This window comes from Plecotus auritus, assembly GCF_963455305.1.
Source record: "Plecotus auritus genome assembly, chromosome: 4".
NCBI lineage: Eukaryota > Metazoa > Chordata > Mammalia > Chiroptera > Vespertilionidae > Plecotus > Plecotus auritus.
Window position 1 is genome coordinate 77,975,194 of NC_137775.1, and position 14,256 is coordinate 77,989,449.

The 14,256-nt window shown below is 42.8% G+C and overlaps 1 protein-coding gene across 2 annotated transcripts in view; it reads right to left on the reverse strand.

Annotated features, from left to right (window-relative positions):
• PRIM2 (DNA primase subunit 2) overlaps positions 1–14,256 on the reverse strand; it is a 369,636-nt gene that overhangs the window by 115,923 nt on the left and 239,457 nt on the right. The window lies entirely within an intron of this gene.

Sequence of the window (14,256 nt, forward strand, 5' to 3'; positions counted from 1 at the left end):
ATAATCTGATTACTGACCAAAGACTAAATGAGATAGTTTGAGACATTTCAAAACAAAGGTTTTAGAGTTTTGTTCAAAACAAAATGTTGAAGCCTGTAATACCTTAGTCAAGGAAAACAAAAACAAAACCAAATAAAAAACACACACAGCATGCAGCAGACTGACAAATTTCAGAGGGAATAAGTGGGAAGGAAGGGGCAGGAAAAGATTAACCAAAGAACTCATATGCATTAATGCATAACCCATGGACACAGACAAAAGTGTGGTGAAGGCCAGGGGAGGGGGCGGGAGCAGGGTGGTGGAGGTGAAAAAAAGGGATATCTGTAATACTTTCAATAATAAAGATAATTTTTTAAAAAACACACATAGTTTACATTAAACTATGAATATGAAAATCGTTATTATGGTTCCACTATAATAACCTGGTTATTATTGAACAGGAAAGGAGGAAAGAGAAGACTCGATAGATATAGGTATGCCATTTATACAGTTTTAGTGCCCAGGATGGGTGTGGCCAATGCAATCGCTAGAAATCTGAATAAACTTCCAAGCAAAGAAGTAAACTCTCTCTCTTCTCTCTGGATATCCCAGCTCCCCTGTGGCAGGGGGTTGCACATCCCTGCACCCACGTGGCACACAGTCATGTTGGGCTCTGCACGTGGACTAATGCATTTTAATTACACACCTGGCTGAACGACACACCTGGCTGCAACATGGAACGAAAGCTCTGGACACTGGCCTTGTTTCTAGCTTTGCTGAAACCCCAGCTGCACCTTTTCCAGGACTGGCTTAAAGGACAGGGGCCTTTGGAACCAGAGAAATGTAACTCCACGCCAATAAAATCTACCGCCTACCTCTCATCCTCCCATGGGGCTTCTGAAAATTCTTATTTCAGCAATGCCTCAAGAACCCACTCTCACGAATAACGGAGGAATTCCACTCGTATATTCCTCCAGCAGCAATTCCCTACGTCTTTTATACAATTCTCACCTTTCTAAAGAGTGAATTTTCAAACCATTTGGTAATCTCATTTACTTTCCCCACATTGTTAAAGCATGTATAAACAGTTAGCTTATTCTATTTCCTGATGGACACCTGAATAACAGAGTTCCTCAACAGCAAATCTGAAACTCCAATCTAGCTCTGTTGATTCCCTATCCAGAGCTCATTCACTGAATCATAACACGCCTTGGCTATTTACCATGTGTAGTGAAGGATACAGAATAGCTTGTCGTAATGTAGTAGAAAGAGCAAATACATCATAGGTGTGTTTAGCAGTCTACCAGGCTCCATTTTCATGTCTGAGTGCATTTTAAAATTCAATAGATAAAAATCACCATTTGGTGTCTTAGAAATTACCGCCTTGTTTATTGGCTCTATTATCTTGACACACAGAGAGAGAAAGAGAGAGAGACCTTGGGCTAGCTCGTACATTCAAGATCCTTCTACCTGTGATTTCTATCTACAAAGCAGATAAGATCCAAGTGTACTGTTTATTCATCAGGAGTGTGGTTTAATGCCTATTCGGAACCCAAGTGGACACAGAAGGCAGTGGATAGATGTTGAGTCTAGAGTAAGAGAGGAGTGGCTGGACAACCAACAGAATGCAACCCCCAGGAAGACAGGAATTGTCTATTTTGCTAACTGCTGTGCCTTTAGCTTCTACAGCAATGCCTGGCACAGTGGCTCTGTAAGCATTAAATGGGACCGGATGCAATTGCCATGACATTAGCCATTTCTTATCTACATAAATGGCAATTCCTTGTTGGTTTCATCTAATACTTATTGAATGAATAATAAACTATAATTGTTCATTTCAGTCTCTCTTCTAGGCCTGAGCTAGAAAAATGGCTCTTTCTAGAAAAAGAGCAGAGCAGAGTGAGTGGAGGAGCGGGGTGGGCCTGCTCCTTTGCAGAGCAAGGAGCCAGGGTCTCATGCTACCGTTCCTGCGCAGTGATGACAGGCACTAAATAAACATCCACTGGTGGTGGTGGTGGTGGTGGTGGTGGTGGTGGTGACTGGGATGACCATTCCCTGACACTACCTATAAGTAATTATTAGGAAATTAAGGATAGCCTCTTGTAAAGTATATAAGCAGTTGGCTTTAAATACATTTGCAACGCTGTTCTCAGCACCACAATCACCATGTTATAGCTATAATAACTGAGTAACAGTTGGATTATTTCTCCAAAGCCACAGCAAAAGAGTAAACATGTCTCTGTCACCAACTATACAGAAATATTACATACTAGTGGCCCGGTGCACGAAATTCGTGCACAGAGGGGGCAGTTCCCTCAGTCCAGCCTGCACCCTCTCCAATCGGACATCCCTCTCGCAATCTGGGACCACTGGCTCCTAACCGCTCATCTGCCTGCCCGCCTGATCGCCCCTAACTGCCTCTGCCTGCCTGATCATCCCTAACTGCCCTCCCTTGCCGGCCTGATCTCACCCCCAACTGCCCACCCCTGCCTACCTGATCTCATCCCCAACTGCCCTCCCCTGCCAGCCTGGTTGCCCCCAACTGCCCTCCCCTGCCAGCCTGATCTCATCCCCAAAGGCCCTCCCCTGCTGGCCTGATCTTGCCCCCAACAGCCCTCCCCTGCCAACCTGATCTTGCCCCCAATGGCCCTCCCCTGCTGATCTGATCTCGCCCCCAACTGCCCTCCCCTTGCCGGCCTGGCTGCCCCCAACTGCCCTCCCCTGCCGGCCTGATCTCGTCCCTAACTGCCCTCCTCTTGCTGGCCTGGTTGCCCCAACTGCCCTCCCCTGCCGGCCTGATCTTGCCCCCAACTGCCCTCCTCTGCTGGCCAATTTGGTTCTAATTGGTCAGTTTCTATGTTAGTCAGTGTCAAAACCTCCACCTCCTAGGCAGCTATTGGCTCCTCACAGTTGACCCAGATTTGGTTCTGATTGGTCAGTTTCTATGCCAGTCAGCGTCTCTGGGCCTATCAACAGGGCCTGATCAGAAAGACAGGGCTGATCAGCAGCCCCAGTGGAGGCTCAAAGAGAAATGGAGGCAGGGCTGCTGGCCAGGCTCAGGGGAAAGAGAGAGGCAAGTGCTGGTCAAAAGCTGCCACAGACACTACAGATCAGCCCCTGCTTCTCTCTTAGGTCTCTTTCCAATCCTGATTCAAAGCCCCCTCAGCAGTCACTGCTGGGTCACTGGGCCTGCAGCCTCAGTAGTGTGTGCTGGGTCCCCATGGCAACCCAGCACTGACTTCCGGTTGGTCAGCCTTTGGTTGTGATCAGTTGTTACACCCTGGCTCTTTATTATAGAGATGTGTATTCATAAGTATATTCTTATGGCATTTAACTACATTAGGAACTTTTCCCCTTCATTTAGCTATTTTTCTATGCCATGTCACATTTAGAAACTTTTTTTAAAAAGTCAGTTGCTTTTGCTTGTTATTTTACTGAGATAGTTACTAGATAATTATGTGAAGCACCTCTCCTCCTAACACACACACACACACACACACACACACACACACACACACTGCTTCAAATTACCACTCTGCTACAAAAAAAAAATTTCTGGCGTATCTATCTTTTCCAGTTTATCATGTCATAAATTAATCATCTATACCAGTGGTCGGCAAACTCATTAGTCAACAGAGCCAAATATCAACAGTACAACGATTGAAATTTCTTTTGAGAGCCAAATTTTTTAAACTTAAACTTCTTTTAATGCCACTTCTTCAAAATAGACTCACTCAGGCCATGGTATTTTGTGGAAGAGCCACACTCAAGGGGCCAAAGAGCCGTATGTGGCTTGCGAGCTGCGGTTTGCCGACCACTGATCTATACTAACAACAGACAAATATGTAAATTGACCATACCTCCACAACACCCACAGCCAATCAGGAGTAAGTATGCAAATTAACCCGACAAAGATGGCAGGCCTGTGGGCAGCATGCATGCACACAGGCGCTGAGCGGCCGGGGGCGGGGCGGGACGCCCACCCGCCCTGCACGTAGCTGTGGCGATGCAGCAGGCATCCCCGGGACCCCGCACGCTTCAAGCCTGTGCACCGGTGCTGAGCGGCCAGGGTCCCGGGGATGCCACTGCAGTGTCCAGTCCTGTCAGCCGGGCCTGGGGGTGGCTGGAGTTCACAGTCCTTTTGGTTTGTGCAGCCCCTGGACCGGAAGCAGAAACCAAGAGCGTGGGGAGCACCAGGAATTCTGGGAATCATAGTTCTGGTGGCAGCCCCTGGACCGGAAGTGGAAGCCCAGAGTGCGGGGAGCACCAGGAATGCTAGGAATCATAGTTCTGGTGGCAGATGTGTTGCAGGATCTCCTAGACCAGTGGTCGGCAAACTCATTAGTCAACAGAGCCAAATATCAACAGTACGATTGAAATTTCTTTTGAGAGCCAAATTTTTAAACTTAAACTTTTTCTAATGCCACTTCTTCAAAATAGACTCGCCCAGGCCATGGTATTTTGTGGAAGAGCCACACCCAAGGGGCCAAAGAGCCGCATGTGGCTCATGAGCCGCAGTTTGCCGACCATTGTCCTAGACACTAGAGCAAAGTGAGCCTGGAGCAAGTTACTGTTGCAGGTGGCGGATGGAGGGAAAGCAAAGGTGAGAGACATAAGTAAAGTCACAGTGTCGAGGAAAAATTAAAAGGAAGATATCCTGCAACTTCTAGGAAATCTCCACCAATGGAGCAAAGAAAAAAAAAAGACCTCTATTATTCTGTGAGCACCAAACCAAACTGGGTTGGGGTCTCAGACAATTCACTCATACGAGTGCAAACACAGACAGAAACTGCCGGATTGAAGAGGGCTCCCCTGAGGGCTCCCAGATTGGAGAGGGTGCAGGTCAGGCTGAGGGACCCACCCCCCGTGCATGAATCTTCATACACTGGGCCCCTAGTTTACTATAAAGTATCATTTTCTGTTCTGTTTCTCAAAGAAAAGCTGTTCCTGAAATAACTCTTACTATATATTAATTTGAACTTAGTGATTTAAATGACAAAATAATAAAAATTAAAAAAAGAAAGCTGGAGATAGCTGTAAAAATCTAAAAATGGCGCTCTGATACAACAGTTTCTAGAATCACAAGTCTGCTAGCAGCTCACTATGTAGATTACTTTTCTTTAAGATCTGAAAGCCACCTCTGGTGTCCCATATGGCACACAAAATGAGCAGAACAGTAATGAGAAACATCACACACATAAAATTACAGGAATAATATTTTGATGTGCCGCTTTAAAGACTAATTTGTTGAATACTAATCATTCTCAAATCAAGTTGATGCACTTAATTTATTTCTGAAGAAATAAAAGCACAATATCACTTTTGAAACTTTACTAGGTACTAATGAGAACCTTTTCATCAAGCAGCTAATATTACATGATTTATATATAAGCTGAAGAATTCTATAATATAAACAACTCGCATTTCACAAATCTTGCTGCTCTACTCACGTTAGGCAATGAGTGTACTCATCATGTGGCTTAGGTTTCTCTTCCTTAACGTATTAAATGCAATTGGACAGTGAGTGTGATAGCAGGAACTTCTCTCCATTTCTTTAAATCTTCCTGCTTTATGCCCACTGCCCTTGATAGCAAGGTTCTTCAAAAATTATACATTAAATTCCACAGGTATACACATAAAATCACATATAAATGCACAATGAACTGTTAAAACTCAATTCCTTAAAGGTTCAGAGGGTTATTACCTACGCTTCCCTTCTGTGATGAAAACATCATATCCTACAAACCTGTAAAATTAAGCTACCCAACCAACAAGCCCAAGCTGTTTAGCTCCAAAATTGAGGTGACACAATGTGCAAAGAAAAGTCACCCGAATTCCATTCAGGGAAAATAATGCCCTAAACCCCATCTCTTCATCTCTCTCGGCTAAGCCTTCATTCAATATTGAAACAAGTAATCTCAAAGTCTATGGTTTTGGCTGCCGCTCAGCACTATTCAATTCAACTGGGGATTGAGCAAAGCAAAATGAAAAGGCGCTTTAATCTGTCTTTTCTTCTCTTCTTGCTGTATGACACTGACAGCATCTTGTTCATTAACTAAACTTTATTTTCCTTAAAGAAATTGACTGAAGAGAACTATACTGGACATTTAAGAAAGAAGGCAGAAGATAAAAGGTATAGTTTTAAAAAGCTAGGTTTTGCACCCTTACAGGCATGCTCAGTGGTTAGAGCAACTGAATGGACCAAAGGGCCATGGTTTCTATTCCCAATGAAGGGCACGAAACAGGGTTGCAATTTCAATCCCCGGTCTGGGTTGAGGTGCATGCGTGAGGCAACCAATCGATGTTTCTGGTCTCTCTGACAATGATGCTTCTCTCTCCCCTGCCCTCTTCAACCCTCTCTAAAAATCAATGGAAAAAATATCCTCCGGTGAAGATTGGCAACAACAACAAAAAAATCTAGGTTTTAAAAATTCTAGTTAGAGATGCAAAGTATTCATAAGCGATAAAACAAATATTGAAAAAGATTTCAACAAATACAGTGACACAAAGGCAAAACCAGGGCTGGCTGGGGTTGGAGACAGCTCCGTTCTGGTGCTCAGAGTTCACGCGCATTGCCCATTACCACTCCTCCCCCTAAGGAGATGGGGTTATACATTTAAAGTTTTAGAAACTATGAACCCAGTTAAAAATGACTATACATTTGCCAAACGTGCTAGAGTCCCCAAAACAATTTTTGGTGTTGTGAGCCTGACTTCCATTGTGTTTCTCACTGCTGTGTGGTCTGTCAGGGCAAGGAAGTCATGGGGGGGGGGGGGGGGCGGTGGGGTTAACAACCATAATTCTTATTATCTTATTGATATTTATAAACTTTTGCTTTGATACTAATTTGAAGAAGATATGTCATTTCTAATTTTGCCATCTTCAAACACAAACTAATAATGCAGTGAAATTCTAAGTTTAGGCAAGTGTTCTAAAGGGGAATGAATGAAAGATTTAAAAAAATGAGAAAATGCTTTTCATGTATTTTTTATTTGGGTTTTTGAAACCTCAATACACAAGACTTAGAGGAACACTCACTTTCTTTATTATTTTATCATTATGTAAATCAAATAGCTTTTCTTTTCCAATAAAATACTATCTATAAATTGCCATTGTGAATATCTTGGGGCCAAAAAAATTAAAAGAACAATGTTGGTTTGAAGAAAGCTTCAATTTAAAAAAATGCTCCTCAGCTTTACAACCTAACTAGTAACAAACTTTACAGTTTTCTGAAATCTCCCTAAAAACTGAACTAGGTCTCCTCCTTCCTCAGGAAATAGTAATTCCAACACTTAAATGAAACAATAATCTTGAAGTCACATCCCAACATTGGTGGTTTACTTTCTGGCAAAAGTTGTTTTCTAATCACAGTAATAGTTGCCTTTTATTGAGTCTTTACTCTGTTCTAGGTACTGTGTTACATATTTTATTCTGTTTCCATCCTATCAATAGTATGAAAAAGATTTCACTAGCATTTTACAGATGTGGGAACTGAGGTTCAGAGAAGTAAAGCAACTTATTTAATGAAGCCTGCACTGCTAGTCAGTGGTCTGAAGTCAGCTCTGAGTAACTAGAAGGTACCTATTCTGAAAATATAATTTTTCAAGTCAAATTAATGTGTTATAAACCTGAAATATAAATTTTAACCATCACGTAACAACATTTTCCAAGTATGGTTATTCCTCCTATTTTATAAGTCTGAAAAGTAGGTATCATGGTCACTTATATTTTTTACGTTATACTATTCATAAATTGTGTATAGCCTAAATAGCTATATAAAGTTATCTTAGTTATAAGATTAGATCCACTTTATATAAGTATAAAGTTAAATCAATTTTGCTATTAGTAACACCTACATTTTTACAACATTTTTCAAAAATTGTCATGATTTGATATTCTGAGAGCATAGTAGCCATTGTGAATTAGAGATCATGAAATACAGTCATAGGGCCACACCTAGCTTTTAACTATTATGTAGGACACTATTTTTTTCTAACAAAAATCTCAATGCTTTAATTCCAATAATGAAATGAATTCAATTATTGAAACTATGTTGAATGGCATGGTTTATTTTCCTCCTAACTTAATTGCAATTTTATAGGCTTTATGAATCTTTATATTCATCTAGGACCGTGGTCAGCAAACTGTGGCTCGCGAGCCACATGCGGCTCTTTGGCCCCTTGAGTGTGGCTCTTCCACAAAATACCACGGCCTGGGCGAGTCTATTTTGAAGAAGTGGCGTTAGAAGAAGTTTAAGTTTAACAATTTGGCTCTCAAAAGAAATTTCAATCGTTGTACTGTTGATATTTGGCTCTGATGACTAATGAGTTTGCCGACCAATTATCTAGGACAACCAGAAAGCCTTCAAAACCCTTTCATTAGAATGCTCAGAAAGGAATCAATCCTTTCAATGTTAAGTACCTACGTATTTTACAATACTTACAATCAGAAAAATTATCTTAATATTAGAAAAACAATGCTGTTTATAGATACCAAGAGTAAGCCCTCGAAGTATAAAGAACTGTGATGTCATGGGACATAAGTAATGTTTTCAACAATAAAGATTTTTTTAAAAGAACTGTGATGTCCAAGACATTATCAAGTTAATGAATTCTAAAAGGAAATTAAAGAAATTTGTCAATTAGGAATCACAAAAGAAATGGTAAGAAATAATTTTCTATTTCACGATACCGACAAGGGATCAAATAAAAATGCTGAAACAAAGGAATTTGGTTGGTACTGCAAACCTATCTAAAACAGGAGAATGTAAAAGCCTTATTCACAGCTCTTTCACGTTGGTTAACTTTGATCCGAACACTCTCCAGACAAGTGCTTCTATTACCTTTCTTAAAGATGTCACCCTGGCTCAGCAGCGACCATAATGAGTTAATGAACTACGGCGATGGCTTCTCATGCACACACTATTCATTTCCACATCCACAAGAAAATAATGGGCAAGAATAACTAATAGAGTCCACCAGAGCAAAGAGTGAGAATGGAAACGAAAGCTGGAGGCTTATGAGTTCACCTTAGAATTCATCGGCAGAATATGAACTTTACAAGTTTTTCTCATTTAATTATACTTCTCCTTCTATAATTTGGTGTTCAAACCCTGATTTTTTAAAAAGTCTGAGTAATGAATATAGTAGATGACAGCATTCAGGGAGAAAGGAAAGATTGTAAGTACAAATAAAATCTAAGCTTAGAAGTTCCTTATTATCGTCATCAATGTTTTGGTTTCAAGGAAAATCAATAATGTTTACTTAATTTCACAACATTGATTTTTAATTAATTCTATACCTTAGAAGAGAAAATGATTAGAAACGGATACTTTCCACAAATACCACATGTTCTTAATATTTACAATGTCCTCCCTTCTACCAAAAGGGCTCAGTTACTTTCCTTCACATTAATGTGTACAAAATAAGTATTGGTTAACTAGCAATAATTTTTTAAGTAAATGGCAATGGAAGCTACAGACACAATTTCTGCACTCACAAGAACCAATGCAAAACAGGAATTATTATCTTATATACAGAGGAGGGCACAAGGCAGACCTGGGTGAGGGTTGGTACCTTGACCAAGATCATAAAATGAATCAAATGGTCAAATCTTAATAGAACCAAACTATCATCACTGGGCTCCCTCATAATCAATGCAGCATATCCTAACTTTGATACACTAACAATCCACACTTTAGAAAGAATTTTCACTTCTAAGAGGCTTATTTAGCACTTGATCCTCACACACACACAAAGCAGATATTATTTCCTCCCTACTGCGGGGGAGAAAACAGAAGCCCAAAGATAGCAAATAGATTTTTGAGCTCCCAAAGCAGACTCAAGGGCCTGGTCTGTGTTTTAGCTTCAGATCTGGTGCTTTTTCCAACACTCAGGCCTTGTCAGTACTTGAAATCCTTGCATCTGCAACAAAGTACTTGGACAGGCATGCCCTCTTGAAGACTTGATAGCTCCTCGAGCTTTATATTTAATCACACATTTATCTTTATTATTCCTTTCACTAGAGGCCCGGTGCATGAAATTCGTGCACGAGGGGCGGGAGGGGGGAGGGTTGTCCCTCAGCCCAGCTTGCACCCTCTCCAATCTGGGATCCCACTGGGATCGGGCCTAAATGGGCAGTCGGACATCCCTCTCACAATCCAGGACTGCTGGCTCCCAACTGCTTGCCTGCCTGCCTTCCTGATTGCCCCTAACCACTTCTGCCTGCCAGCCTGATCACCCCCTAACCACTCCCCTGCCAGCCTGATTTATGCCTAACTGCTCCCCTGCCAGCCTGTTTTCCCCTAACTGCCCTCCCCTGCAGGCCTGGTCACCCCTAACTGCCCTCCCCTGCAGGCTTGATCGCCCCAACTGCCCTCCCTTGCAGGCCTGGTCCCTCCAAACTGCCCTCCCTTGCTGGCCATCTTGTGGTGGCCATCTTGTGTCCACATGGGGGCAGGATCTTTGATCACTCACCTTGTGTCCACATGGGGGCAGCCATCTTGTGTGTTGGAATGATGGTCAATCTGCATATTACTCTTTTATTAGATAGGATATCTTTGTAAGAATAGAATTTTGGCCCTGGGCAGGTGGCTCAGTTAGTTGGAGCATTGCCACATATACCAGAAAGGTTGTGGGTTCAATCCCCGGTTGGGCATGTGCTTGAGACAACAAATTGATGTTTCTCACAGGTGTTCCTCTCTTTCTCTCTCTCTCTCTCTCTCTCTCTCTCTCTCTCTCTCTCTCTCTCATCAGTGAACATATCCTCAGGTAAGGATTAAAAATAAAAGAATAGAATTTTATGTACATTTTTCTTTATTTGAACTGCTTTAAAAGTCTATTGTTACTGCTTTTTAAAAAAAAAAACAAAAAACTGTACCTACCTATAAAACTAAAAATTGAACTAACTATACCCATTCTGATTCATGTGGCCAATGCAAAGCACTTTCAAATACTCAGAAAAATGTTAAATGAAGTATATAGCACATATCTATAATACAACTGTCCTTTTGAATATGGCTCAAAGATAAGTGACAACTCAAGAAATATATAGTGAAAAGACTTTCACAATAGTGTACAAATATCAGAGAAGAAATGGCTATGAACAAAGCGAAACAGTTATGATCAAACCAAGTGCATACACATACATACCTTTGGCACAGTGTTAAAATATGAACCATAAGAAAATAATGCAAGCCTAGCCGGCATGGCTCAGTGGTTGAGCATTGACCTGTGAATCAGGCAGTCATGGTTCAATTCCTGGTCAGGGCACATGCCTGGGTTGTGGGCTCGATCACCTATGGGGTGAGCAAGAGGCAGCCCAACCATGATTCTCTCTCATCGTTCATTGTTTCTATCTCTCTCCCTCTCCCTTCCTCTCAAATCAATAAAAAAAAAAAATTAAAAAAAAGAAAATAATGCAAAATGATGAAGCTATTACTAGACTTTAACAGTATCTTGAACAATCTACACTAATAAAAGAGAAACATGCTAATTACCGTCACTCTGCTACACCCAACAACCAATCAGAGTGAGTATGCAAATTAACCTGGAAATATGGTGGCAGCCCCGCCCCACCAAGTAGTTTTGGGCCTGTGGGAGATGGAGAAACGGGGCCCCAGCGCCTGAGGCTGGCTGCAGCCCAGGAGACCAAGAAGCTGCCTGCCCCATGATCCCAGGCCACAGCCAGCAGCAGAAGCCTCACATCTGCCTGCCCCACATCCTGGGGGAGATGGAGAAACTGGGCCCCAGCGCCTGAGGCTGACTGCAACCTGGGAGATGAAGAAGCCACCTACCCCATGATCCCAGGCTGCAGACAGCCAGAGAAGTCACCCACACTGAATCCCAGGGAAGGTGGAGAAGCCGCCCACCTGCTGTCCAGGCGCCAGCACCTGTGGCTGGCTACAGCCTGGTAGATGGAGAAGCTGCCCACCCCGCAGTCCTGGGCACCAGTACCTGCGGCTGGCTGTGGCCCGGGAGACAGAGAAGCCGCCCACCCCGTGGTCCCAGGCACTAGCACTTGTGGCTGCAGCCCAGGCGAAGCCACCTGCCCACAATCCCCTGCGGCTGCAGCCGGCCTGGACACCTATGGCTGACCAGAGGGAGGGAAGCCCGGATCCCAGGTGCCTGTCGTCAGCTGGAGGAGGGAATCCTGGGTCCTGGATGCAGGGCCAAGGCAGAGGTGGTTAGGGGCAATCAAGCCAGCAGGGGAGCAGTTAGGGACAATCAGGCTGGCAGGCAGAAGCAGTTAGGGGCAATCAGGCAGGCAGGCGAGCGGTTAGGAGCCAGAAGTTCTGGATTGTGAGAGGGATGTCTGACTGCCGGTTATCCCCTGAGGGGTCCCAGATTGGAGAGGGTGCAGGCCGGGCTGAGGGACACCTTCACCCCCCCCCCCATGCACGAATTTCGTGCACGGGGCCACTAGTCTATATATATAAAAGCCTAAGCAACCGAATGACCAGTTGCTATGATACGCACTGACCACCAGGGGACAGACACTCAATGCAGGAGCTGCTCTCTGGTGGTCAGTGCACTCCCACAGCCAGCCTCCCACGGCAGCCAATCTCCCGCGGCCTCTCCCCCCGGCGGCCGGCCAACCTCCCGCAGTCCCTCCGCCTGGCAGCCAGCCAACCTCCCGCGGTCCCTCCCCACAGCCAGCCAGCCTCCCGCAGTCCCTCCAGCCAGCCGGGCCCCCTGATTGGCCCCGATGGCTGGCCAGGCCAAGGGACCCCACCTGTGCACAAATTCGTGCACTGGCCCTCTAGAACAATTATGAATTCCATTGCCTTATAAGATGATGAAAAATACTGTGCTAAAGGGAAATCTTCAAAGGTGTCTTTAAAAAGCCCACACATACAACTAAGATGTCTACACACACAATTTAAATATAATAATACCATCTATAACATGATAAAGTATTTCACATCCTGTTAAAAATATAATACATTTGACAGCTTTTCCTACTGTGCTCTGGGAAAAGCATTAAGACTCCAAAAAGGTGGATGGGGTTGTGGGAAGAAGAAAAAGACTCCATAAAGAAGTATTCTTCATGTTAAAAAAAAATTCCAACATAAAAAAATCTAAAATTCAGAACATACAGATTACATATATCTTTTTTTACATTTTATTTTTATTTTTTAATTTATCTTTATTGTTGAAAGTATTACAGATGACCTCTTTTTCCTCCATTGACCTCCTCCACCCTGCCCCTGCCCCCACTCCAGGCCTTCAGCATTCAATCACTATCCACAAAGTTCACTACATAACTAATTCTATGTGTGTAACTAAAATTTAAAACAGTGTCTCTCTGCAGTTACAACTGTTAATAGAAATGCAGCTTCCATAGCTTTGATTCTTTAAATTCATGCTCTTTCTTAGACCTTCAAATAAGACCTTCTGAATACTGACCTGCTATCACTTTTTGCGTCAACAGCACAACATAACATTGTTTTCCTAACAATTACTACGCTATTTTGAATGCTCAGTTTGGATGACTAGTAGAAATAAAGGTGTAGCTCTGGGACAGTTTTACTTCTGAAATGCTAGGTGGTATTGAGTGCTTATTTTTTCATGGGACTGTTCTCCTTGTAGCAACTTCATTTAATCTGTACAATAACCTTTTAAGACAGATTCTCTCAGGATCCTCATTTTACAGATAAGAAACCTACAGCATGGGAAGATTAAGAAACTGGCCAAAGTCGGGATACAGCTGCTAAGTGGTAGAGCAGTGGTATGCATCAGAGCAATCTGATTTCTAAGCACTCAGGTGCTCTAAAAATATCTCTGTAGTTTATCAGATAAAACTACCTTCTCTTCCCTGGATTTATTGGGGGAAAGAGGCAGAGAGAGGAAAGGGAAATTACCCTCAGTCTCTCGATTTCTCACCCTTTAACTTCTGAACAAAGAACTTATAATGTCAGTCTTCTAGTTCCCACCAGTATTGCATCTGAGATAACTAGAACTGGTATCAAAAACTTCACTTTGTTCTGAGCTATGTAGGTTACTAGTTCTGTGACTTCAGACAATTCATTTAAACTTTGAGACTCAATCCCAAACTATAGAATGAGATTCAATAATATTCCCTATGAACTATATTTCAGGGTAACCAAGTGCCCACGATGACTAGAGAACATTCTTCACAGAATTCCAGCTAATAAATGTAGACATGAAAATGAGATCATTGATTTGGGAAAGCTGATTCAATGGTAAAAACCATTCGATGAAAAGGTGAAGGGGAACTTAGAGTGGAATGTTCAGGCTACTGATGTGACACAATATG